We start from the raw sequence: 26,393 nt of genomic DNA, 5'->3' as shown, positions 1-26,393 counted from the left end.
TAGACAAGTGTCATTTCTTCAGTGTTGTCACATGAAAAGATAGAAGAAAATATTTACAGAAATGTGAGGGGTGTACTCACTTTCGTGAGATACTGTATACACATATACACAGACACACACATCATTTTTATTTTATTTTTCCAAAATTGTCGCTATTTTTTTGTTTATAGAGCAAGAAATAAAAAAATGCAGAGGTGATCAAATATCACCAAAAGAAAGCTCTATTTGTGGGGAAAAAAGGACATCAATTTTGTTTGGGAGCCACGTCACACGACCGCGCAATTGTCAGTGAAAGCCACGCAGTGCCGATTCGCAAAAAGTGCTCTGGTCAGTAAGGGGGGTAAATACTTCTGGGGCTGAAGTGGTTAATCCGCAGTGCTGTACTTTTCTGTAAAATGCAATATGGCAGCTTGGAGGCGTTCTATAAACAGATGGTGTACAGAACGCCCCCTTAAAAAAAGTCATTTCCTGTTAGTGTGACTGGCTCAATGATTTTCCCAGAAGTCTGTACTAAGACACAAGTCAGATTATAGGCCTCCGCTGCAACAAAAATTTCATTTTTGGTGAGATACTCCCAAAGAGAAATCATGTCTAAAGGGATGCAGACCCTGCAACTTTCCTCATTAGAAATCTGCAAGTGCAGCAGCCAACCTATAAAAGGCTCCCATACACATTCATTCTGCACACAGACAAACAGGTATTTCTTCAGAATAATGCCGCGTACACACGGTCGGACTTTTCGTCTACAAAAGTCCGACGGACTAAAGCTGGCTGACAATCCGATCGTGTGTGGGCTTCCCCGGACTTTCAGCGGACTTTTCCAGCCGCAAATCTGACAGACTTTAGATTTGAAACATGCTTCAAATCTTTACGTCGTAACCACGCCGGACCAAGAAATCCGCTCGTCTGTGTGTTAGTCCGATGGGCAAAAACCGACGCTAGGGCAGCTATTGGCTACTGGCTATCAACTTCCTTATTTTAGTCCGGTGTACGCCATCACGTACGAATCCGTCGGACTTTTGTGTGATCGTATGTAGGCAAGTCCGTTCGTAAGAAAGTCTGCCAAAAATCCGTCTAAAGTCCGTCGAAAGTCTGTCGGACTTTTGTAGACAAAAAGTCCGACCGTGTGTACGCGGCATAACAAAAAGGTAGAAATCTGCAACAAAAAGTTTGTCAAAATCCTTGTAATGTACATTGAGCACCCAGAGGGGGGATTTTTTTTTTCTTTTCTCTCAACAAAAGTGGAGTTACTCTTTAATGCAGGGATATTTCTAGGGACCTAAAAGTCCAAACGCAATTTTGGGCACACAGATCAAAATATTGAGGGGTTAATCGCTAATGCATTCTTTAACCGCTGAATTAATCGAAAAAAATTATTAATAGGTGGATTGAAAAGTAGATAAATTATACAGGGTTTCAAAAACTGTGTGATGCATAGAAGGGCATTGAATGAAACCACAGCTATGAAGAGCGTTGGCTGGGCGTGGGACATTCGGGAGGAATTGGTGCTCCGACTTTGTATGAGCGGGTCATTGGTGCACAGGAATAGCCATTTCCCGCATTACAAGAGGGGTGTAGTCACCAACTGCAAGGTCCACCAGCAAACAAGACAGCACAAAACCTTGGAGAGACTTTCGGATAGAAGCTGCCAGAATATGGTAAGCAGCAGAGGAACCCACTGCACTTTGAACTTGTATAACAAATTTTCTGCGTACGTGGGTGTAAAGTTCCTGATTGTCATATAAGTGAAAATATCCATAGCTGCAGAGAATATAGATTCACACAGAAGCATGCTTGTTATACTCTCTGTGGAACCTAAGAGGTTAATCCTCTGTATTGTGTAAAAAAAAGCTTCTCTGATCCTCCCCTTCTTTCACTGTCCCCAAGCCATCTGATAGTAGAGAGCTTTGGGGGTAACTCTGCACATGCTCAGTTTGGTGTGTATTGCCAGAGAGTTTATTTTTTTTTCTTTTCTTGGGAGAGTGCATGTGGTCAGCAGAGGGCCAATCAGCACTGTCCAGACAGAGGGTCAGGGGTCCTGCAGCCTCAAAGGCCAGTCGGAGGAGAATGAATAATCCTCCTACAATCTTTAACCAGACACTGATAGAAGTCACAAGACTGCTATATACTGTTGATGAGAAAATGCATTTATGTCAGGACTGGGCTCATCCCTTCCTTCTCTGAGCTGGCCGCTCAGCTGTCGGCTAATTGCCAGCTCCTATCTCTCCACAGTGACTCAGCTGTTGATGATATCCTGCTCGTCAGTCCTGCCTACTTAAACCGTCCAGTCCAGAGGAGCTCTGCCTTCACCTTGGTCAACATCACAGAGACATTCTCCTGCATTCCTGTTTAAAGACTTGCTTTGCTGACATCCCTTCTGGCTCCAGATCCTGCTTGCTGTTCCACTACATTGATCCCTGACTTCTGGCTTGGCTGACTATCAGTTCGGGTTACTGAAGTTTGGCCATGTTTTGACTACATTTGTTCTTTTTACTTTTATTATTAAACAAGTGTGATTTAACTGTACTTCTGTCTCGACCTGATTTCATGGTTTCTGACGATTTAGCAGTTTATATTTACAAAAATAATTGCAATTCCTTGTTATGTATACTGTGGGAGACCAGATATAGTGAATGCAGGCTCCCGGGTTTACTAACACTTTGCGTAACAAATTCTCTGCTCTTTCACTCTGAACTTGACTCTATTACACACCGACCCCGACTTCATTCCTCCAGATAATAAAAACATTTTTTTGACTATCCTATACATGCAATTTTCCCTGCATTAAGGCTCGGCTTCATGATGAGCTGATATAACCTGAGATTGGAAAGCTGTGGTTAACTGAAAACCAGATATAAAAGAGACCAGAGAAAGGTAATGTAAAAAAATCACCATGTCTAAGTGGCTTACACCCGCAAGTCTTTAGGCAACCTAGCTCAGGTTATAGCCAAGCTGCTATTTGTAACAACAGAATGCCATACAGTCATGTTAAAAAAAAAAAAAGGGAGGGGACCGGAGGTCTCAAACATACAGTGGGGACGGAAAGTATTCAGACCCCCTTACATTTTTCACTCTTATATTGCAGCCATTTGCTAAAATCATTTAAGTTCATTTTTTTCCTTATTAATGTACACACAGCACCCCATATTGACAGAAAAAACACAGAATTGTTGACATTTTTGCAGATTTATTAAAAAAGAAAAACTGAAATATCACATGGTCCTAAGTATTCAGACCCTTTGCTCAGTATTTAGTAGAAGCCCCCTTTTGATCTAATACAGCCATGAGTCTTTTTGGGAAAGATGCAACAAGTTTTTCACACCTGGATTTGGGGATCCTCTGCCATTCCTCCTTGCAGATCCTCTCCAGTTCTGTCAGGTTGGATGGTAAACATTGGTGGACGTCCATTTTTAGGTCTCTCCAGAGATGCTCAATTGGGTTTAAGTCAGGGCTCTGGCTGGGCCATTCAAGAACAGTCACAGAGTTGTTGTGAAGCCACTCCTTCGTTATTTTAGCTGTGTGCTTAGGGCAGGGATGTCCAAACTACGGCCCTCCAGCTGTTGCGGAACTACACTTCCCATGAGGCATTGTAAAACTCTGACATTCACAGACATGACTAGGCATGGTGGGAGTTGTAGTTCCTTAACAACTGGAGGGCCATAGTTTGGACACCACTGGCTTAGGGTCATTGTCTTGTTGGAAGGTAAACCTTCGGCCCAGTCTGAGGTCCCGAGCACTCTGGAAAGGGTTTTCGTCCAGGATATCCCTGTACTTGGCCGCATTCATCTTTCTCTCGATTGCAACCAGTCGTACTGTCCCTGCAGCTGAAAAACACCCCCACAGCATGATGCTGCCACCGCCATGCTTCACTGTTGGGACTGTATTGGACAGGTGATGAGCAGTGCCTGGTTTTCTCCACACATACCGCTTAGAATTAAGGCCAAAAAGTTCTATCTTGGTCTCATCAGACCAGAGAATCTTATTTCTCACCATCTTGGAGTCCTTCAGGTGTTTTTTAGCAAACTCCATGCGGCTTTCATGTGTCTTGCACTGAGGAGAGGCTTCCGTCGGGCCACTCTGCCATAAAGCCCTGACTGGTGGAGAGCTGCCGTGATGGTTGACTTTCTACAACTTTCTCCCATCTCTCGACTGCATCTCTGGAGCTCAGCCACAGTGATCTTTGGGTTCTTCTTTACCTCTCTCACCAAGGCTCTTCTCCCCCGATAGCTCAGTTTGGCCGGACAGCCAGCTCTAGGAAGGGTTCTGGTCGCCCCAAACGTCTTCCATTTAAGGATTATGGAGGCCACTGTTCTCTTAGGAACCTTAAGTGCAGCAGAAATTTTTTGTAACCTTGGCCAGATCTGTGCCTTGCCACAATTCTGTCTCTGAGCTGTTCGGGCAGTTCCTTTGACCTCATGATTCTCATTTGCTCTGACATGCACTGTGAGCTGTAAGGTCTTATATAGACAGGTGTGTGGCCTTCCTAATCAAGTCCAATCAGTATAATCAAACACAGCTGGACTCAAATGAAGGTGTAGAACTATCTCAAGGATGATCAGAAGAAATGGACAGCACCCGAGTTAAATATATGTGTGACACAGCTAAGGGTCTGAATACTTAGGACCATGTGATATTTCAGTTTTTCTTTTTTAATAAATCTGCAAAAATGTCAACAATTCTGTGTTTTTCTGTCAATATGGGGTGCTGTGTGTACATTAATGAGGAAAAAAAAATGAACTTAAATGATTTTAGTAAATGGCTGCAATATAACAAAGAATGAAAAATTTAAGGGGGTCTGAATACTTTCCGTCCCCACTGTACATTACATAGGGTTCTATTTGTAATTTTTAAAGACACCCTCCTGACTGGAATGGTACCAATTGTGGGACTAATTTACAAAAAGGGATTGAGATGTATACCAGGAAACTACAAACCAGTCAGCCTAACATCAATAGTATGTAAGGCATTTGGGGGAATAATAAAGAACCCTATACAGACGTTTGTCTGTGATAAAGGTAACCTAAGGGACAACCAGCATGGAATTTTGAAGGACCAATCTTGTTAGACCAGCTTGTTATTTCCCTTTGAGGAAGTAAGTGAGAATTTGGGTGGTGGAAATCCGGTAGACGAAGTTTATCTAAGGCATTTGATACTGTATCTCAAATGTTTAATCTATAAAATAAGGTCTGTTGGAGTTGATGATACTATATGTACATGGATAGGAAACTGGACTCATTCTCCGAATAATCTAAAGTTGTGAGTGGTGGGCCCCAGGGTTCTTTCTTGGAGCCAGTGCTGTTCAATTTTTTTATTAATGATATAGAGGTTGGAATCATAAGCTCAGGTTCAGTGTTTGCTGTAAAAGGTATTTACCGGCAGAAAAAAAAAAAAAGTTTTACTATCCAAGGATAAAACAACAAGAGCAGAAGATTTAATCGATGGAAAGATGAAAAATGACTGAAAGTCCGCTTTAAGACCACATACACATGCACAGAGGAGGTGTGAATGGGCTCATACGTTTTGGCACATTTTTCAACTTTTTAGGAAAAGAGTTACAGTGACATGTGCAAAAAAAAAAAAAAAAAAGCAGTCAGTAAAAATGTTGAACTGACAACTGAAAATGAACTTGACCTTTGAACGTGCTTTTTATAGTTATGCCAGGATTGTGAAATGGTTAAAAGAGGAAAAAAAAAACAGCAAGCCAACTATTTCCAGCCTTGGGACTGTAGGGACGAACAGGTCGCAGTGCTCCCCCCAGTGGCAAAGATAGGAACTTCCTTTCTCCCAAAAAAGAAAAAATCTTGTTTGTCACTTTAAAGTAGTGGATGTGCTCCTGCACATATTGTTGAATATATGTAATGCTTGAGAGGACTGTCAGAAACTGCTACCTAATGGAGGAAATGAGGGTCAGAGAGTGAGTTCAGGATACATTGCTGGCTGGAGATATGCTGCAGAAGACAATACGAAACTGAAAACACATAAGATGTAGTGCTCAATTCTATTACCCTAATAAAATGTCCCCACTACAAACTGCTGATGTCCGAGGGCCACAACATCATATTCCAAAGGGCCACAGGTTGGCCATCAGGGCTTTAAAGTGAAACTAAGCTCTGCCGACCGTCCACAGCTCATTTATGTCATTATCTATTAGATTGTAAGCTCTTCTGAGCAGGGCCCTCTTAATACTCTTGTATTTTATTGTATTATAACTGTATTGTCTAGCTCTGTGTAAACTGTTGGTGCTATATAAATCCTGTATAATAATAATAATAATAATAATAATAATAATAATAATAATATTTTGATGTTTAATACCGGGGTTATGGCAGCAGCTAGCGGTTTTGTGGGCGAATCGGCGTCAGATAAAAGTGATCCCGGTGGCGGATTCACCACTGGATCACTTTTGCAGGCAGCAAGAGGTGCGCCAACCCGCCCCCCCCCCCCCCCCCCTGCCACTTTTCGGTCGTTTCCAGGATAACCAGAGTTGTCGGTAAACCGGGAAGCAATCCAATGGCTGAATGGACAAAAATGTCAAGTGAGGGCAAGATGGCCCCCACTCAACTCTATGCCCTTGGAGGACTGGAATGGCCTCCGGCGTCCCTTCCGGTCCTCGGGCTTAAAGAATTTTTTAATTTTTTTTTTAAAGTCAAAGTGTCAACAAAAAATAAATTTTGCTTTTAAAGGTAAATGAGAGAGCTGGGGTCTTTTTGACCCCAGCTCTCTCAATAAAGAGGACCTGTCATGCTTATTTCTATTACAAGGGATGTTTACATCCCTTGTAATAGGAATAAAAGTGATCAAAAAATAAAGGGGCCGTGTAAAATAAATAACTTTTTGGTAAAATAAAAAAAAAAAAATTGCAATAAGCGTATATTGATTGGTTTGTGCAAAAATTATAACGTCTACAAAATATATATTTTTTTACTAGTAATGGCGGCGATCTGCGATTTTTATCGGGACTGCGACATTATGGCGGACACGTCGGACAATTTTGACACACTTTTGGGACCATTGGCATTAATACAGCGATCAGTGCTATGAAAATGCATTGATTACTGTAAAAATGTCACTGGCAGTGAAGGGGTTAACACTAGGGGGCAATCAAGGGGGTTAATGTGTTCCCTAGTGTGTGTTCTAACTGAAGGGGGGAGTGGACTGTGTAGGGGAGATGACAGATCGCTGTTTATACTCCGTATGAACAGACGATCTGTCACTTCTCCCCTCAGAGAACCGGAAACTGTGTGTTTACACACACAGATCCCGGTTCTCCGTGTGCCCCGAACGATCGCAGGAGCCTGGCGGTGATCGCGACCGCCGAGCACTCGCATCAGCTCCGTGGGCGAGCAGTGGACAAGATATGAACCGATGTAACATGACGGCGATTCGTGCAGCCGAGCCATGTTGCCGCAATACAACTGCGGCGGCTGGTCGTGGTAATATACAAATGGTCTGGGTACTATTGCAACACTCTAGTGCAACACTGCTGGGATGCAGATGTACAAACAGCCAAACCAATAATTAGTGCAATCCTTGTATTAAAAAAAAATCACGATTCTAATGCAACAGTCTGGTGTGATATTAAAAGATATAAATATCGTGCAGAAATGACAGTGCCATTATACAAACAAAACACCGATATCCTCTCGTGATGCCCTCTAGTGGATACTGGAGAAAGTGCTAGTGTGCTAAAAGTCCATATATCATGAAGTTAATAAAATAAAATAAAAGTGACAGGTGCTCTTCAAAAACTGTATTCTGTGCTTCTTAGGAGGTGCCCCATAAGAAATGCACTCACCGGAACCATTCACCCCACGCGGAGGTATTACGCCGTCACAGTATTTGCCACTGTGTAGCACACCGAAAAACCTGGTCCTGCTTCAGCTGGTTGTTTCCGTGTTTGCGGTTTAGGGAATAAAATAATCTCCTTTCAGCTTGCCCTTTATTGTGTAATTTTCCTTTCCTGCCGCCAATCCATGGCAGTATATATGTAGTGTGTTGGCGCCAGGAACCAATAGTGATTGTGTAAGAAGGTGAGCTCCAAAAACATTAGAGAAGACTAAATATCACCAGCACAGTTATCACATTAGAAAACAGAGATCCACTCAATAGGTTGATTTCAAGTTTAGGGACTCATCACATGCCAGGGGTGCGAGACATTTCACCCTAGAACAGCGCCATTTCTACCCTTTTACTTTTTATTCATTCTATATTTCCACTTAGGTGGATATATTGGTAGAGGCAGCAGTTCTTCCTCACGGTTTCCTCTCCATAAGTGCGGGATTTCATATATTTCTAAATATATTTTTATACACGTGAGATATCGCCAGGACCGTTAGAGAGAGAGCAATAATTCTAGCACTGGAACTCCTCGAACTCTAAACATTTTAAAACGTTGCCTATGGAGATTTTTAAATACCGTAGTTTGTCGCTATTCCACAAGTGTGCGCAATTTTAAATCATGACATGTTAGGTATCTATTTACTTGGCGTAACATCATCTTTCATGTTCTAAAAAAAAAAAAAAAAAACTGGGCCAACTTTAATGTTTTGTTTCTTTAATTCAATAAAGTGTTTTTTTCCCCAAAAAACTGCATTTGAAAGACCGCTGTGCAAAAACAGTGTGACATAAAATATTGCAACGACCGCCATTTTATTCTCTAGAGTGTTAGGGAAAAAGGTATAATGTTTGGGGGGTTCTAAGTAGTTTTCTAGCAAAAAAAAAATGTTTTTAACTTGTAAACAACAAATCTCAGAAAGAGGCTTGGTATCTACTGTATCTATCTATCTATCTATCTAGATATATATCTATATCGATATCTATATCGACATCGACATCTATATCGATATCGATATCGATATATATCTATATATATAGATATATATAACTTGTAAACAAAAAGTTCCAGAAAAGGCCTGGTCAGCAAGTGGTTAAAAATAAATAAATATATATTTTCAACTATTATTACCTCTTACCAAATCTTCAAATTCCTTTTTTTGTTGCTGTGATCAGACTTCCTGTTAGAGAATGGCTACATTCATTCTCCATGGCACCACTGTATGTAGGAACATACTCTCCTGTTCGGTCCCGAGATGGACTATGATGGGGTTTTGGAAATCCATAGATCGAGATCGACCAGTCCACCGCAGGCAGGCGACAGGTAGATCACGATCCTGTCCCTGGTTTGCCGACCCCCAACTGGCTGAGCTGCGCATCAAAGCATTAGATGTGCCATAGCTAATCCTAGCCGGCAAAGGCATTTCCCGCTACGCAGCACGCCCTTTGCTTATGTGCGGCTGCAGGGCAGGGACTGCATCTGCCACCTATGATAGCGTTGAGCTCAGTGTTGTGCCTTCCTACATACTACTTACACTGGAAATCCGCACCCCAGTGATCTTTGATCTCTACCATGTTGCATACCTCCCAACATTTTGAGATGGGAATAAGGAACACCTACTAACAAACGTATGTCGGCATAGGACACGCCCCCTGCCACACCCCCTTAAAGGAGAATTAACCAAAAAAAAAAAAAAAAAGGTTAATTAAATCCACAAGGACTTTTTTTTTACCACTACTATTCCTTTATATTAGCTCCTAAAATGTACAAATGCAGCAGTTTAGAAATTGGATGAAAGGTTTAGCGCTAGGAAACACTTTTTGAAAGATAAAAAGTGCATTTTTATATACAACTATACAGATCAGACCAAAATGAGGGACAAATGAGGTGGAAAGAGGGACAGAGGGACATTGCTCCAAATCAGGGACAGTCCCTCCAAATCAGGGACAGTTGGGAGCTATGCATGTTGTCCAGGTAGATCTTTACCTCTCAAATGTTGCCTACCCCTGGACTACAGACTATGGGATGTGTAGTCTACATAGACCAGGGCACATGACCATAACTAACGTGCACTGCACATTCTAAACAAACAGAAGTGAGTGGGATAAGGAGAGGTTTGGGAGCTCACGGGAAGACATTACAAGAAGCTAGAAAAGTAAGAAATGATTCCAGAAAAAAAAGATTACAAGGCTATTAACTAGTGAATGTTTATGGATTCTTTTTGGAGATCAAAGGAAGTTGTCACTTTAACCACTTGCCTTCTGGGGCAGTTTTTAATTTTTTTGCATACATAATAACCTGCATTTTTTTGCTAGCAATTACTGTGACCCACCGCCCCCCCCCCCCACAAAAAAAGTGTATATTTCCTGAAAACTGAGATACTGCAGAATAAAATGGTGGTAGTTGCCATTTATGTTACACGATATTTTACGCATTTTATCTTTGAAATGCATACTTTCAGTAAAAAAAAAAAAAAAAACACTAAAATAATTTTAGTGCGAACAAATATTACACCAAACATTTTGATAAAATATAAAAGATTGAATTGCATAGATTAAATAGATTCCAAACATGTCAAGTCTTAAAATTGCGCATGCGATACCTCACATGTGTGGCGCAGCTGATGTTTACATACACACCCTATGCTGTGCTTTTTTTTTATGGAGCGCGTACAAGGGGAACGGGGTTCTTTACATTTTTTTCCCCCACATTTACATTTTTTAAAACTTTGTTGCTATCACAAGGCAGCCAACAAGGACTTGTATGTGATAGCATGGACAGGTGACAGGTCCTCTTTATAGAGATACTGGGGTCTATTAGACTCCCAATGTCTTCCCTGCCCTCCAATGCAACTATTCCAGCACAGACTGTGTTTGAATAGCTGCATCCCCGGCTATACTAGCTGAGGAATGGCAGCTGTGACCCAGGAAGTGACGTAATACACATTGCTTCTGGGATCATTCATCAGAGGAGGGTTTGGGGGGATGGATGTTACCCCAGTTCCTCCTGCTTTCACTGGGTTTCCCATTGTCCTAGGCTCCCTGGAGAAACAGGAGAGCCTGGGAACCATCGCACGCGCTGCACGCAGGGAGGGGGGCTGCCCCTTTGCCAGACCCCAGTAAAAGTGGTCGGGCAGCTCTAGAGCCGAGGGGCCACATGTTTGCGTGAATTGCTGTTCATACGCGGTGCGTGCTCCCGCCACAGTTACCGGCGCAGCGATCCGGAGTTTTCGGATCACGTGACCGCCTTTAATGGCACGTGCTCTTAAGCCCCTCTCCCCGCCTCCTGGCATCTTAAACCTCTTCAAGGGCTGGGAGGCGCTGGCATTAAGAGGTTAAAGCTGGCATCAATCTCAGTGCTGCAGCAGCAGCTGTGCGCTTGACTTAACCACTTGTCTACCATGCAGTTTATAAACATTAGTTTGGTAGGGAAAAGGTTAATTCCCTATTGAGTTTTTGTCCTGCCTCCATTGGGAATATTTTCCTTCACTTCCTGCCCTTGAAATACAAAAGGAAGTGAGAGGAAATCACTCCAAAAGGGAGGGGAGGTGCCCTTTTGTCACCAAAATAGGTGTTTTTATTGGAAGATTTACGCTCGCCTCCTATTCTGGGTGAATCTACCCAGTGGGGGCACAGAATGCAATATAGAGGGGTGAATCTACCCAGTGGGGGGACGGACGGCAATATAGAGGGGTGAATCTACCCCCCAGTGAGGGCACAGAATGCAATATAGAGGGGTGAACCTACCCAGTTTGCGGCACGGACTGCAATATAGAGGGGTGAATCCACCCAGCGGGGGCACAGACTGCAATATAGAGGGGTGAATCCACCCAGTGGGGGCACAGACTACAATATAGAGGGGTGAATCCACCCAGTGGGGGCACAGACTACAATATAGAGGGGTGAATCTACCCAGCGGGGGCACAGACTGCAATATAGAGGGGTGAATCTACCCAGCGGGGGCACAGACTGCAATATAGAGGGGTGAATCTACCCAGCGGGGGGGGGGGGGGGGGGGGGGTACAGACTACAATAAATACCTCACTGAGGTTCTAACCTGGCTGCCCCGCTCCATCAAAAACTATAGGAAGATGACTAAAGACACACTTGGGTATTGCAACACGCATTTAAAATAACAAGCCTCTTGTTAACTCAAAGATCACTAAGTGAAGTCAAGAAACACTTTAAATTGTAAAGCCCAACAATATTTTTTTTCATATTTGCTCCCTTTTGGTCTGTTAAATATTCCATTGAAAGAGTTGCATTAGATCTGTTCGAGAACTGCAAAAAATACCCGTTGATCCTCCCAGAAATGGCTTTGCTGATACCTTCCTGTGCTGACTTATCATTTAAAGATGTTCCTATTTTTCTTATTTATAAAACAGAAAATGCCTCATTTGGCCACTAGATGGCAATAAGGATCAAAGGAATTCATAGAGTACTTACTGCCATCGGGTGGACAAATATGATATTTTCTGTTTTAAATCAATGATGAGCATACAGTCAGCACAGATTATAACATTTGTTTGTTTTTTTTGCCTCATTTGCACAGAACAAATCTACATCACACACTTTCCCTGGGCGATTTGCTATAAATACACCTTATACTGTCATAGTTGACATGACATGGCTAGCTGCTACAGAAAGAACTAGCAGAAAGTGGCCATCAAAGTTTTTTTTTTCACCCCTGATCCATCGTAATTATTACTTAGAGGATGATTTACCAAAAACTGGTGCACCTCCGCATAGTAACCAATCAGCTTCCAGATTTTATAGTCAAAGCTTAAAGTATTACTAAACCCAGGACCCTGCATTCACTATATTTGGTCTCCCACAGTACACAGAACATGGAAATGCAATGAATATAAACTGCTAAATACCTTTTCTCATCAGCAGTATATAGCAGTCTTGTGACTTCTATCAGTGCCTGGTTATAGCTTGTAGGAGGATTTTTCATACTGCACTGAGCTGTCCTATAAGGATGCATGACCCCTGACCCTCTGTATGGACAGTGCTGATTGGCCCTGTGCTGATCACATGCACTCTCCTATAAAAAAAAAAAAAAAAAAAAAACCTCTCTAGCAATACACACCAAACTGAGCATGTGCAGCCTGACTCCAAAAGGCTCTGTGTTATCCGGGCTTGTTCTGGAGTCAGTGGAAGAAGGGGAGGATCAGAGAAGACAGGATCAAACAGCCTTTTTACACAAATTGGAGGATTAACCCCTTAGGTTCCAAAGTGAGTATAACAAGCATGCTTTACTGCATATACAGACTGATTTCACTGTTGTGGGCTTAGTAACACTTTATAGCGGAGTTCTGCCCCCCCCCCCGAAATTTTTTTAAATCAGCAGCTACAAATACTGCAGCTGCTGACTTTTAATATTAGGACAATTACCTGTCCCGGGAGCCTGCGATGTCGGCACCCCAGCCAATTTTTCAGATCGTCTCTCGGATGCTGCTGCCGCCATTCATGGTAAGGGAAACCGGCAATGAGGCCTTTCGGCTTCACGGCCGGTTCCCTACTGCGCATGCGCGAATCGCACTGCGCTTTCTAACTGGCCTGGCGGCGGAGGAAGGAGGAGGGGGGAGGGCAAACTTCTGAGGAGCGGCGCCGTCTCCCAGGAGTGGGGATGGGTACTTGTCAAAAAACTGGTACCAATTCCCCCCCTGAAAAAGGTGCCAGATGATAAGAGGAGCTTCCACTTTTGGGTGGAACTCCGCTTTAACTGACCAAGCTGACTGGTTACCATGCACAGCTGCACCAGATTCTGTGTACACCAGTTTTATTAAATCTCCCCCTACGAGACGTACAACAAAGAAGCTCACCAAGAGCAGGAATCGTACTCCCAGAAATTCTCCTACAGATAAATGTCTCCGGAGACAAAGATTAGACTGATGCAGGAAGAGAAGACAATGATCCCGCTGTTAGAGGAATAATCCAAGTCCAAGAGGAAATGACTGTATCCTATAACCTTGGCTCCATCCTTCAGATTATAGAAAGGTGGATACAGAGGTGACTACAAGGAGCCGATACAGTTTGATGAAACCTTTGTGAAGACATAAGAATTACACTTCAGCTATTACATAGTTACATAGTAGGTGAGGTTGAAAAAAGACACAAGTCCATCAAGTCCAACCCATGTGTGTGATTATGTGTCAGTATTACCTTACATATCCCTGTATGTTGCGGTCATTCAGGTGATTATCTAATAGTTTCTTGAAGCTATCAATGCTCCCCGCTGAGACCACCGCCTGTGGAAGGGAATTCCACATCCTTACCGCTCTTACAGTAAAGAACCCTCTACGTAGTTTAAGGTTAAACCTCTTTTCTTCTAATTGTAATGAGTGGCCCCGAGTCTTATTAAACTCTCTTCTGCGAAAAAGTTTTATCCCTATTGTGGGGTCACCAGTACAGTATTTGTAAATTGAAATCATATCCCCTCTCAAGCGTCTCTTCTCTAGAGAGAATAAGTTCAGTGCTCGCAACCTTTCTTCATAACTAATATCCTCCAGACCCTTTATTAGCTTTGTTGCCCTTCTTTGTACTCGCTCCATTTCCAGTACATCCTTTTTGCAAGGTTTCCACATCCTGCGAAGAAGTTATTGCCCTGCTTAGCTTAGTATCATCTGCAAATACAGAGATTGAACTGTTTATCCCATCCTCCAGGTTGTTTATGAACAAATTAAATAGGATTGGTCCCAGCACAGAACCCTGGGGAACCCCACTACCCACCCCTGACCATTCTGAGTACTCCCCATTTATCACCACCCTCTGAACACGCCCTTGTAGCCAGTTTTCAATCCAGGTACTCACCCTATGGTCCATGCCAACGGACCCTATTTTGTACAGTTGTTGTATTGTTGTGTCTGTAGGCAGAGCTGGTGCTGCACAGGTGAAGGCTGACAATGCGCAGGTGATGGTTGATTACCTGTAGAAGGTCGATTGGAAATCAGGAATCAGCTGGGGGAAGATTCTCTGCCAATGATCATTTTTCTTTTGTAAAGTGTAAAGGCACGCACACACGATCAGAAAAAACGGAAGTAAAATTTTGGCCGATGAATGGTCTGCCGATTTTCTAATCGTTAGTATGGTGCTTTCAACAGCCGATTCCGAATTTTCAGACGACAAAAACTGGATGTGCAGGGTATAAAATTTTTGTTTGGATGTGAACACAACGTCTGATTTTTGTTTAACTACTTGCAGACGAGCCGCCGCAGTTATACTGCGGCAGGTTGGCTCGGCTGTGCAAATCGGCGTAGGTGTACGTCGGGCTCGTACACGGCGATCTGTGGGCGCGCGCGCGTGCTCCCATTGGCCAGCGGGGGAGCCAGCCCACGGGTTCGGCGGACTCAATGTCCACCGCTCCCCCGCGATCGTTCCCTGCAGTGGCAGAACGCAGATCTGTCTGTGTAAACAAGGCAAATCTCTGTTCTAACAGGGGGGATCACACAGATCCTGTCTTTCTGCTATGCAGAAAGATGGATCTGTGTGTTTCCCCAGGCAGCCCATCCCCCACACAGCTAGAACACACACTGAGGGAACACATTTAACCCCTTGATCGCCCCGGATGTTAACCCCTTCCCTGCTAGTGTCATTCGCACAATAACAGTGCATATTTTTAGCATTGATTACTGTAATAATGTCACTGGTTCCCCAAAAAAAAAGGTGTCAAAAACGTCAGTTAGTTGTCCAATCTGTCTGCTGCAATGTCACAGCCCCGCTAAAAATCACTGATCGCCGCCATTACTAGTAAAAAAAAATAAAAAGTCATAAATCTCCTAATTTGTAGAAGCGATAACTTTTGCACAAACCAATCAATATACACTTATTAGGATTTTTTTTTTTACCAAAAATATGTAGCAGAATGCATATTGGCCTAAACTGATGAATAAATTGTTTTTTTTTACATTTTTATTTTTTTGGAACTGTTTTAAAGCAGAAAGTAACATTTTTTTTTTTCAGTAAGGCTAGCTTGCGTGACATCAAGTCTAATGGAATTTCCTTGTTAGGTTCAAATGGTTGTTTCTGTAACACAGACAGCACCAAGTTCAAGTCCCAAGGACACATAGGTGACCTAATGGGGGGAAGCAAGTGAGTTGCCCCCTGTATAAAGGTTCGAACTAGTGAATGGGAGGCTAAAGGCCTTTGGAAGAATACTGATAGGGCCAAAACTTGACCTCTGATTGTACTCAAAGCCAATTTGATTTCCACAGCTGACTGTAGAAAAGAGAGAGTTCTCCCAATCACGTATTTCCGAGGATGTCATTTTCTGGCTTCACACCAAGCAATATAGGTCTTCCAGACCTTATGATACATTTTTCTACTGACAGCTTTTCTAGCATTCACTAGGGTAGACACTACTGATCCCGAGATGCCACGGTCCTTTAACACCCTGGCTTCAATAACCATGCCGTCAAATTTAGAGACTGTAAATTGGGGTGGAATATAGGACCTTGAGACAGTAGATCGGGGCGACATGGAAGCGCCCATGGCCCGCCTATTGTCAGTCTCACAATCTCCGGGAACCAGGGCCTTCTGGGCCAGGCTGGTGCCACCAGAATGATTGGAACCCCCTCTTTCCGTAACTGTGCAACAAAATATGGAAGGAGAGGGATCGGAGGGGAATCTGGTGCTAGGACCTATGTGAACACCCAGGGAGCTGTATCACACCCGAAGGGTAGAGCCACAAACTGAAATTGACGTTCCTCTACTGAAAAACGTAGGAACCTCTGATGAAGCTGAAAGATAGGTATGTGTAAATATGCGTCTTTTATATCGATGGAGGCTAGAAAGTCTCCCCTCTTGTGTGAGGCTTCTTCTGAGCGGACAGACTCCATCCGAAAGGATTGTATCAATAGATACTTGTTCAGGGATCTTAGGTCCAAAATGCGCCTTGTGTCCCCGTTTGGTTTCTGAACCGTAAACAGGTTTCAGTAAAACCCTGTGCCCCTTTCGGATACCGGAACCTCTACAATCACTCCTTGATGCACTAGATGATGTAGTTCCTGAAGCAATACATTTATTTTTGGAGGATCCGAGGGAACTCTAGATCTTAAAAACCTCTGAGGGGGAATCTCCCGCAACTCCAGCTTGTAACCGCGAGATACAATTGAGATGACGCACTCGTCTTGAATTATTGTTCTCCAAATGTCCGCACAGTGCAGCAGCCTTCCCCCCACCCGATGGAGTGGGGGCGTCCCCTCAAAAGGAGGGCTTGGTGCTGGGTTTAGAATAATCTTGGATTCATGGCTTCTTCTGACCCTGGCCCTGCGGCTTTCCTGCCTTGACGCTGAGACACTGGAAGAAGCAGTCCCTGAGGTTTTAAACAAGGGACGTCTGGTGCTTTTCTTCACAGGAAGTAGAGAACTCTTCCCTCCGGAAATCTTTTGGATAGATTTGTCCAAATGATCACAAAATAAACGTTCCCTATGAAATGGGAAACCTGCCAATAACTTTTTAGAAGGAAGCTCGGCTGACCAGTTCTTAAGCCACAAGAGTTTGCGCATATGTACAGTCGAGAGAGCCAAAACGAGAAAACCTGCTGTATTGAATCCTTTAAGGTGTCAATAGCAAAACACAGCGCTCAAGAAATATCTGTCTTACTTTCAGGCAGATCATCCTCCTGGTTAGGCCTATCCCGCCTTTTGACCTGATCCTTTACGGATTTGTAGATACCAATTGCTGCAACAGCTGGCTGAATAGCTGAACTAGCCAAAGAAAAGGAAGCCTTTAATAATGACTCCAATTTCTTGTCAACAGGGTCTTTCAAGCCCTGTGCGTTATCTACCGGACAAGTCAAGTTCTTGTTTAAGGAAGAGACAGCTGCATCTACTGTTGGCATGCTCCATTCTTTAACAAACTTTTCATCCATGGGATATAAAAGGAAAAACCTTTTAGAAGGATGTTCCCAATCAGCATACACCGCCTGTTCCAACAGGGGGTGTAGGGGAAAAGCCTGTGCGGCCTGAAGAGGCCTCAGGGATCCCAAAGAGGACCAGGGGGGCTCAGTCACCTCTGCAAGAGGCAACTTAAAGGCAGAACGAACCATTTCAGTCAGAGTCAGGATCAAAAGCCTCTGCGACTGAGAGGCAGACATCAACTGGATATCCATATTGCTCGGAAGCAGACTCATCTGCTGTGCGCTCCACAGAGTCCTGAGCTTTAAGCTCTTCCCCATCCTCAACCCATTCCTGCTCCAGACTAGGAGGCTCCGGGGAGGGGGATCTGTCACGCTTCCTGCCACCCTGCGAGATGGGGGCAATCATGCCAGCAATCCTGTGCTCTAAGGCTAGGGCTGAGGACAGTTCATCCTTAGTGATAAAGGGTGAAGCAGCACCGTAGACTGTAGGCACAATATCAGATAGGCGCAGCGGCTCATATTGCCAGGAAACCTCTGGTCTTTCAGGTGATAAACTAGGGATACGACTAGGTTCATCAAGAACTACTGACGACATCAGTGTGCCCTTCCCTGTGGTGTTAGTCCCGCTCCTCTTTTTTGAAGACATTTACTAAAAGAAAGTACTTGGGTTTAGTATTAAAACACCTCGGAAGGGAGACCCTTTAATAGGGCTTGCCAAGCCCCTATGTAACAATCCTGCTATGCACCTTTAGCCTGCCAAGCAACACTTGGTGACTCACGTGACCCGGGTAAGGAAAAAATGAACTGCAGCCTGCTCTGTGTCCCACAGCTGCCGCCTTCTGGAAGCATCACATGCTTGACCTATCCAGCTTAAATAAGCTGGGTGTGCGCCTGAAAGTTCTGTGCGTGCGCACGTGATCCCAAATGGGTGTGGCTGTATTCGCGTATGACGCAAATCCTTGTGTGCCCAGATAAAAGGGTACTGCGCATGTGCGGAGCCGCGTGCGCTATGGCCACCCAAAAAAAACAAACTGTTAACTGAGCATAGCAGGATTCTTGCGAATGCACGTGCGCCCTGGTGAACCAAGGCGAAATGGGGCACCGTCGTGCACCATCATACAGGTAAAAAACAGCCAGACACAAGCACAAAAAAAAAAAAAAAAAAAGTACACTTTGCAAACATCCACAGCTAGCCCAAAACTGCCCCGTATGGTCACCACACACAGGTGTCCAGCCTCTAGCTAGCTTGACTGTTACAGTGATTGTTACAATCACTGGGCCACCCCACAATAATAAGTAAAGGGGTTTCACTTACCCGTCCAGGCGCAGGGCAGCTTAGAAACTAAGAGCCCTTTCTTGTGAAAAAAAAAAAAGAAACTTAGAGCCCAATCTTCACCCTTCACAGCCGCTTTCTGTCACTTGAGGACCTTCAAGGACTGGGTACCCTTTTCATGTTTAGGGTTCACTCCCTTGGACCTGTACAGCACCCTGCAGGAATGCCTTAGCGCTGTGGTGACCAGGATTCCACTTTACAGGGGTCCAGCGCCCGGAGGCCGCATTACAGGCAAAACCTCTCAGGATCTTGAGTCTTCTTTGCGAGGCTCAGGTACCATTTATCTAAGCATATAAAGCCTGTGTCAAATGGATCCGATCGGTCAATCCCTTGATTCATTTAAGAACCATTTGTGGGACTAGAGAGCTCAAACAAACCATGCCATCCACCTTGCAGACACTGTCAAAAAACTGAAGTACTTCCTATGTGGGAGGGGTTATATTGGGGATCACTTCCTGTCTGAAGACCTTTGGTCTACCAGTGTCCATTCACCTAGAGATGGAGTATAACCCAGTAGGTAATTAGCCTGACTCTGTGTCCCATGATATATGAAAAAGAAAGAAAGAAAGCTCTATTTGTGGGGAAAAAAAGGACATCCATTTTGTTTGGGTACAGAGTTGCACGGCAGCAAAATTGTCAGTTAAAGCGACGCAGTGCCGTATTGCAAAAAAATGGCCTGGTCAGGAAGGGGGAAAATCCTTCCGGGGCTGAAGTGGTTAAAGTTCATGTGAGTGTAAATGCAGGCGTCACAATACTTTTGACAATATAGTGTATATACGGTTTTACTAACACAGGTCAAAGTTGCAAAATTGTGTTTAGACATTAACATTGGTTTTACTGCTTTTTTTTTTTGTGCTCCCCCTACTGGGACCCGACTGCCTAATTACCAAAGTTCGGTGTTTTCCGACATACAATTTTATAATCCTCCAAGTCCTCACCTGACACTTATCTCCCTGCGCCAAGGTAGCGGACGGGTTATTGCGGACGGGAGAGATATTATGGGATGACTCAGACACAGCTGTAGAAGCCTCGGCTCATCTCCTGTATAGTGAAGGAAAAGACAGCCTTGTGCACAACTGACAGCAGAAAACAGATTCGGCGGCGTGACTCACTGCTATAAACATTTCCCTGCAAAAAAAAAAGAAGAAAACCCGTTGGCCGCTCTTAAAGGAAACCTGCACCGGGTGAAACACGGACTGGAATCGCTGCACACACGCACATATATATATATTTTTTTTATTATACATATATTTTTTGTTTTACCTGGGCCCTGTCCTTTGTTAGGCCTGGTTGTGGATTCAGGTTTGGGAGTGTCAGAGTAGAAGGGGGTGTGGCCGCCTACACTTGGGCTCTGGGATTCTCTGCTTAACAGTGGATTGTGCTGGAAAGAGAGGATGGGCTGAGACCTGAGTGGCAGGAAATGTGAAAGAACAGTCCAATGGTTAATTCATATGGTCAAAAAGGGAGGTCTCTCATAAAAAAAGGGGAGAAGTCACATGCTCTAGAAAAAGTTCGGAGTACGGAGTTGGGAGTTTGGAGGCTAGAGGCCCAGGAGTTCAGAGATCCCGGAGCCGGGTAGCCGGAGGCGATTCCAGGGAGGCCAAAAGTCTGGCCCCTGGAGACGAAGTCATCATGCAGCGCTGGAGGAATACCGGACGTCCCATGCGGGGATGTGCCGGGCAGCGTGGGACGAGGAGGAGGAAGTGAGAGCCAAGCAGAGGAAGAAGACTGGGTAATCGACTTTCTGTGAGTAGAACATGGACTGTTGATTGGGAGAGAGCAACGGGAGTGCAAACCCAGTAGAGCTAATCAGAAACTTTATACTTTGTATCCAAGGACCGCAGTATCAAGCACTTTCCGGGATTGAGGGAAGTTTGACAATACAAGTCATGGAAATAGGCAGCATGGCCTGTGACTTTGAGTTCAACACCCACAGCATTATTCAGAGTAATAATTATCTGTCTAAACTAGGAGTGATACGTCAGAGAGAGAAATGGAACCAGGAAAGGATCGCTATAAGGGACTTCATTAACAAAGCCACGGCTACAGATTAATACCCTTCAACCAAAAAATGGGGTCGGATGGGGCATCTCATATACCCTACTGAATAGCCCACCGATTTATACCCAAAATAAAGAATCATAAAATCGGGAATTTTGACTGTTTGGTGTCATGTAATTGTATGGGGGGATCGGAAGCGGAGCAGTCTGGTAAAAGGTAATGAACAAACTCAGCAGCCCCCGTGGGCGTACCGCTACATATATATTATACTAGTAATGGCGGCGATCAGCGACTTATAGCACGAAATCTGACACTAACTGCCACTGACGTTATTACAGTGATCAGGGCTAATAATATGCACTGTCACTGTACTAATGACCCTGGGCAGGAAGGGGTTAACATCAGGGGCGATCGAAGGGTTGAATGTGTGCCAAGTGTTTAGGTGTGACGAATCACAGCACAGCCGGACAGTTGCGTCCCCCTACCCACAAATGTACTGTTGCAGTAAATATGCAATTCGCAGGCGGCATGTTTTTTTCATGCACTATGATGCGTTAGAAGCTCGTTTATAATGAATGGGCAGCCTTAACGCAATGCATGTTAGCACATGACAGAGAAATGTGCAATAACGCATCGCAATGGAATACTTAAAGTGTTACTAAACCCACAACAGTAAAATCAGTCTATATATGTAGTAAAGAATGCTTGTTATTCTCACTGTGGAACCTAAGGGGTTAATCATCTGCATTGTGTAAAAAGGCTGTTTGATCCTGTCTTCTCTGATCCTCCCCTTCTTCCACTGTTCCCAATCCATCTCCTGAGAGTACAGAGCCTTGGGGGCACTCTGCACATGCTCAGATTGGTGTGTTGCTAGAGATTTTTTTTTTTTTTGGGAGGGTGCATGTGATCAGCACAGAGCCAATCAGCACTGTCCAGACAGAGGGTCAGGGGTCATGCATCCTCATAGGACAGTCAGAATAGAAAGAAAAATCCTCCTACAAGCTTTAATCAGTGCTCAGCCAGACACTGATAGAAGTCAGAAGACTGCTATATACTGCTGATGAGAAAAGGTGTTTAGCAGTTTATATTTACTAAAATAATTGCATTTCCATGTTCTGTGTACTGTGGGAGACCAGATATACTAAATGCAGGCTCCTGGGTTTAGTAAAAATGGCCCCCGAAAGTGCTTGCTCAAAGGCCAACAGCGACAAGGTGCCTACAATTAGAGTGGTTAGTCTGAAAACCCATCTCTGTGTGCCTCTCTGATGCTAGTTTCAATTTTTACCAAAGGCTATAGCCTCCCTCTAGGTCACCCCCACCTCTGTCCAATCTATCCTTACCACATATAATAGAGGAATTTACAAGGTTTGGGAAGCTGAGCAACTTTAAGGTGAATCATACTAAGTCAGAAATCCTGAATATCTCACTGTCTCAGAAGGTCCTCCGCCAAGTCTACACTAAGTTTCCCTTTAAATCAGGTTCCACTTCCATCCGTTACCTCGGAATCCAAATACCCACAGAAGGGTCCCAATTGTGCTCCATGAACTTCGCTCCCCTCCTGCTTAGAACCAAGACGGATCTCTCAAGCTACACAAAGAAACGCCTATCATGGCTAGGCAGGGTGAATGCTCTAAAAATGGACGTTCTCCCTTGGTTTCTTTATTTGTTCCAGACAATTCCTATTTCCATACCCTCCTCGTTCTTTAAGAAGCTCCGCCAACTGTTTTCGTCTTTTATCTGGAGGGGGGCTCAGCCTCGGATACGCTATGAAACTCTATCACTCCCCAAGATTCGGGGGGGGGGGGGGAGCTGGAGCTCCAGATGCCTCTCTATACTATAGAGCAGCAGTACACACGCGCATACTTGACTGGTTCCACCATCCCTCCACCAAATTATGTGTGCAAATAGAAAGCCATCTCAATCCAATAGAGCTCTGTGCTTTGCCATGGACGCCTACTGAATTTCTGAAGGGGGGGTTACCCCTTGGCGACCTCACCCGACAAACTATACAAATATGGACCCAAATGAATTCCTCCAAGACCTTATTCCCACTTAAGGGACCCATGACGCCTCTGTATGGGACTCCGGCTTTTCCACCGGCACTACAGGGGGAAAGTTTTGGACCTTGGAGAAAGGAGGACTACAGACGACTTGCCCAAGTCCATCGTTCAGATTCTTCTCTGATGAAAGACGCTCCCTCCGGCCCATCTCCCCATATCTCGACGCATTGGATGCAGAGGCAACAAGTGATATCCTACATTCGTACCTTCCCTTCCTTGCCTGATATACTTAATGATTTAACGGACTTAGAGAACATGCTGCTTCAGGCCGACCCCCCCACACATGTGGTCTCTAAACTCTACTCTCTCATACATATGGTTTCTAATCCCGATCTCCCCCCATACACACAGGCCTGGAAGGTAGACTTGGGCCACTCCATTTCACCTATTGACTGGCAAAAGAGCTTCATTCTGACTCACAAAACATCCTTAGCCTCCAAAGCTCAAGAAAAAGGGTTCAAGTTGTTGACCCGTTGGTACAGATGCCCCTCGACTTAACACTGGATAAACCCGGCACTCCCGGATACCTGCTGGCGTCGCCTGTCAGCCAAAGGAACTTTAATCCACATTTGGTGGGAATGTCCCCCTGTGCGGAGGTTCTTTACCTGTACTGCAGACTTATGGTGACCTCGCTTACACCCTCTCCTGAGGTAGTTCTGCTATCTATTTATTCCATGGGCAACAGAGGACCCTAACATCACATCTGTCTAACCTAAGTGGAATGTCTCCTTCTCAATATCTACCTACCTTACTGCTTTGACCCCTCTATTTCCACCATCACTCCCCCTCCTCTCTATACATGAAGCAACGATACACGAACACCCTAACCATAATCTCTAGATTCGACAGAAGGGAACTCTGTGATCCACATAGAGTTCCCCCCTACAAGAAATGATGTTTAGCACAGTAACAAAAGCCCTAGAATATTTATAATGGATGGGCACCACTCGTTGAGCGGATAGTGGTGTTCACAGACCCTTAATATGTCTTGATAGATGCTATGGATACACAGGCTTATATACTAAATTAACTCTGTTGAAGCTAACAAATTCTTTATACAATGTGACGTTATGGTACCAATATTGAAATGTATATTTCTACCTTTATGTCAAGGTACGATATACATATGCAATGTACACCTCTCTTTTCTTTATAAGATAAGATTGAACTAAAAACAAAAAGGTGTGGTGACTATAACATGATAAAGTCCAAACACTGAAAAAAAGAAGTATGAGTGAACTTCATAAAAAATTGTGTCCAATCAGATGACTGTAATGAAATCCTCAGTGACAAATGATGGGATGGTGCAGGCAAGAAGATGGCTGTGTGGCACATGCCAAACTGGATGGACATTCGTCTAGTGGAAAGTTGTAGATAAATACTTCTTACCACACAAGGTGGATCCACCTGTCATACGCCAGTGGGTCGATCGGGCTTATGTTGGCCGGAAGCCAGGTGCTCATTGGTAGTACCAACTCAGAGGCATACAGAGCCTGTAGAGTGATCACTCCAGAAGCAGACATTTGATCGATCAACAAGTATAGATCCAGGCATATGCAACCAAATATCCAGAACTCAAACGGGTCTTCCAAGCAGATAACAACTGGATCTCAATGGAGGGTTCGTACTGGGAGCCAGTGACAGATGGAACGTTGTCAAATTTAAACCATGTTACAAGAGAAGAAAAAAAGGGCTCCATATGGTGCAGGTCATAAAAAAGGAGAAGATGTTTAATCTTATAAAAAATACAAAACATCAATAACAGATGGTTGCATAAAATGTGATCACAAAAAATGGTAGTAAAAGCAATGTGGGAAGCATGTACAGCAAGTGCGACGCGTTTTGACCTGGAGGCCTTCAACTGGGGCAACCTGAGTATTTTAAAAACTGCTGATCTACTGGGATTTTCACGCACAACCATCTCTCGGGTTTACAGAGAATGGTCCAAAAAAAGAGAAAATATCCAGTGAGCGGCAGTTGTGTGGAGGAAAATGCCTGGTTGATGTCAGAGGAGAATGGGCAGACTGGTTCCAGATGATAGAAAAGCAACAGTAACTCAAATATAAAAATATGAAACAGCACTGGCAGAATATATTAATCTAGACAATTCATAGTGACTAGTGCCATGTAAATCAATATGCAACAAAAAATATATATAATATACACAAATCTATAAAGTGCTTGATGCTCATATAGTAATGAGATAAAGTGCAATGGTGCTCCAAACTTGCAAAGAGTGAGGTGCCACACCCCCCCTTCGGTGACCCCACTCACCAGAAACAATGGACCCTCAGCTTTGCAGTCTGGGGTCAAAAAGGCTGTGATCCATTGATCTGGGATATGTAGGATATATAGGATGGTTGCTCAAAAACTCTTCCAAGGGGGTTGCTTTATGACAGAAGGGATACGCCACACTCCATAGAAAACAGGCATCAGTAAAAACATCCGAGTCCGCCGCTGTATGGTGTGTGCTCCACGGAGGCGGAAATTGCGTCAATGGTTAACGTGAACCAGAAGTGCATAACTAACTCAAATAAACCATTCATTGCAACCAAGGTATGCAGAATACCATCTCTGAACACACAACACATTGAACCACAATCATCTCACCACTGGACAATGAGGTCACTGTACTCCAATGGCCTCCACACTCACCAGATCTCAATCCAATAGAGCTCCACACTCACCAGATCTCAATCCAATAGAGCTCCACACTCACCAGATCTCAATCCAATAGAACACCTTTGATTTGTGGTGGAGCGGGAAATGCACATCATGGATGTGCAGCCGACAAATCTGCAGCAACTGTACTTATCATGTCACTATGGAGCAAAATCTCTGAGAAATGTTTCCAACACCTTGTTGAATCTATGCCACGAGGAATGAAGGCAAAAGGGGGTAGGGGGTCCAACCCGGGTCTAGCGAGGTGTACCTAATAAAGAGGCGGGGAATGTATATAATGCCATCAATTCACGCCGCGCTTTACATATATATTGTACATTCACATCAGTCCCTGCCCTCACGGAGCTCAAGCACTCCTAAGGTGGACCTATCATCAGATAAAGTGCAGCAAGTAATGTGTCAGTAAAACACTTACCTCTCATCACAGAACTCCCCTGGCCAATGCCTTCATTAGCCTTTCTCTCTAGAAGGATGACGCCATCTTTGTTCAGGCATCACACAGGGTCGTCCATCTACTTCCTGGATTGAGATGCCGACTCAGAGATGACACAATCATGCCGATCCTGGTGCCATTGCAGTTATTGGCTGTTTACACAAATGTCTGACATTATCCTATTATTGG

At 44.1% G+C, this 26,393-nt stretch overlaps 1 protein-coding gene across 4 annotated transcripts in view; it reads right to left on the bottom strand.

Annotated features, from left to right (window-relative positions):
* SLC7A9 (solute carrier family 7 member 9) overlaps positions 1 to 26,393 on the bottom strand; it is a 137,893-nt gene that overhangs the window by 92,741 nt on the left and 18,759 nt on the right. The window contains exon 1 of one of the 4 annotated variants that reach the window (XM_073605791.1): positions 19,967 to 20,137. The exons of 1 other annotated variant lie outside the window; for it this stretch is intronic. The gene's annotated coding sequence lies outside the window, so the exon portion shown is untranslated. Of the gene's footprint in view, positions 1 to 7,795; positions 7,927 to 19,010; positions 19,427 to 19,966; positions 20,138 to 26,393 lie in introns of those variants that run through there. 2 more of the 4 variants (XM_073605792.1, XM_073605790.1) reach the window with 2 other exon arrangements.

This window comes from Aquarana catesbeiana, linkage group LG11 (assembly GCF_042186555.1).
Source record: "Aquarana catesbeiana isolate 2022-GZ linkage group LG11, ASM4218655v1, whole genome shotgun sequence".
Lineage (NCBI taxonomy): Eukaryota > Metazoa > Chordata > Amphibia > Anura > Ranidae > Aquarana > Aquarana catesbeiana.
The sequence above is the reverse complement of the archived record's forward strand: the minus strand, read 5'-3'. Positions and strand labels throughout refer to the sequence as shown.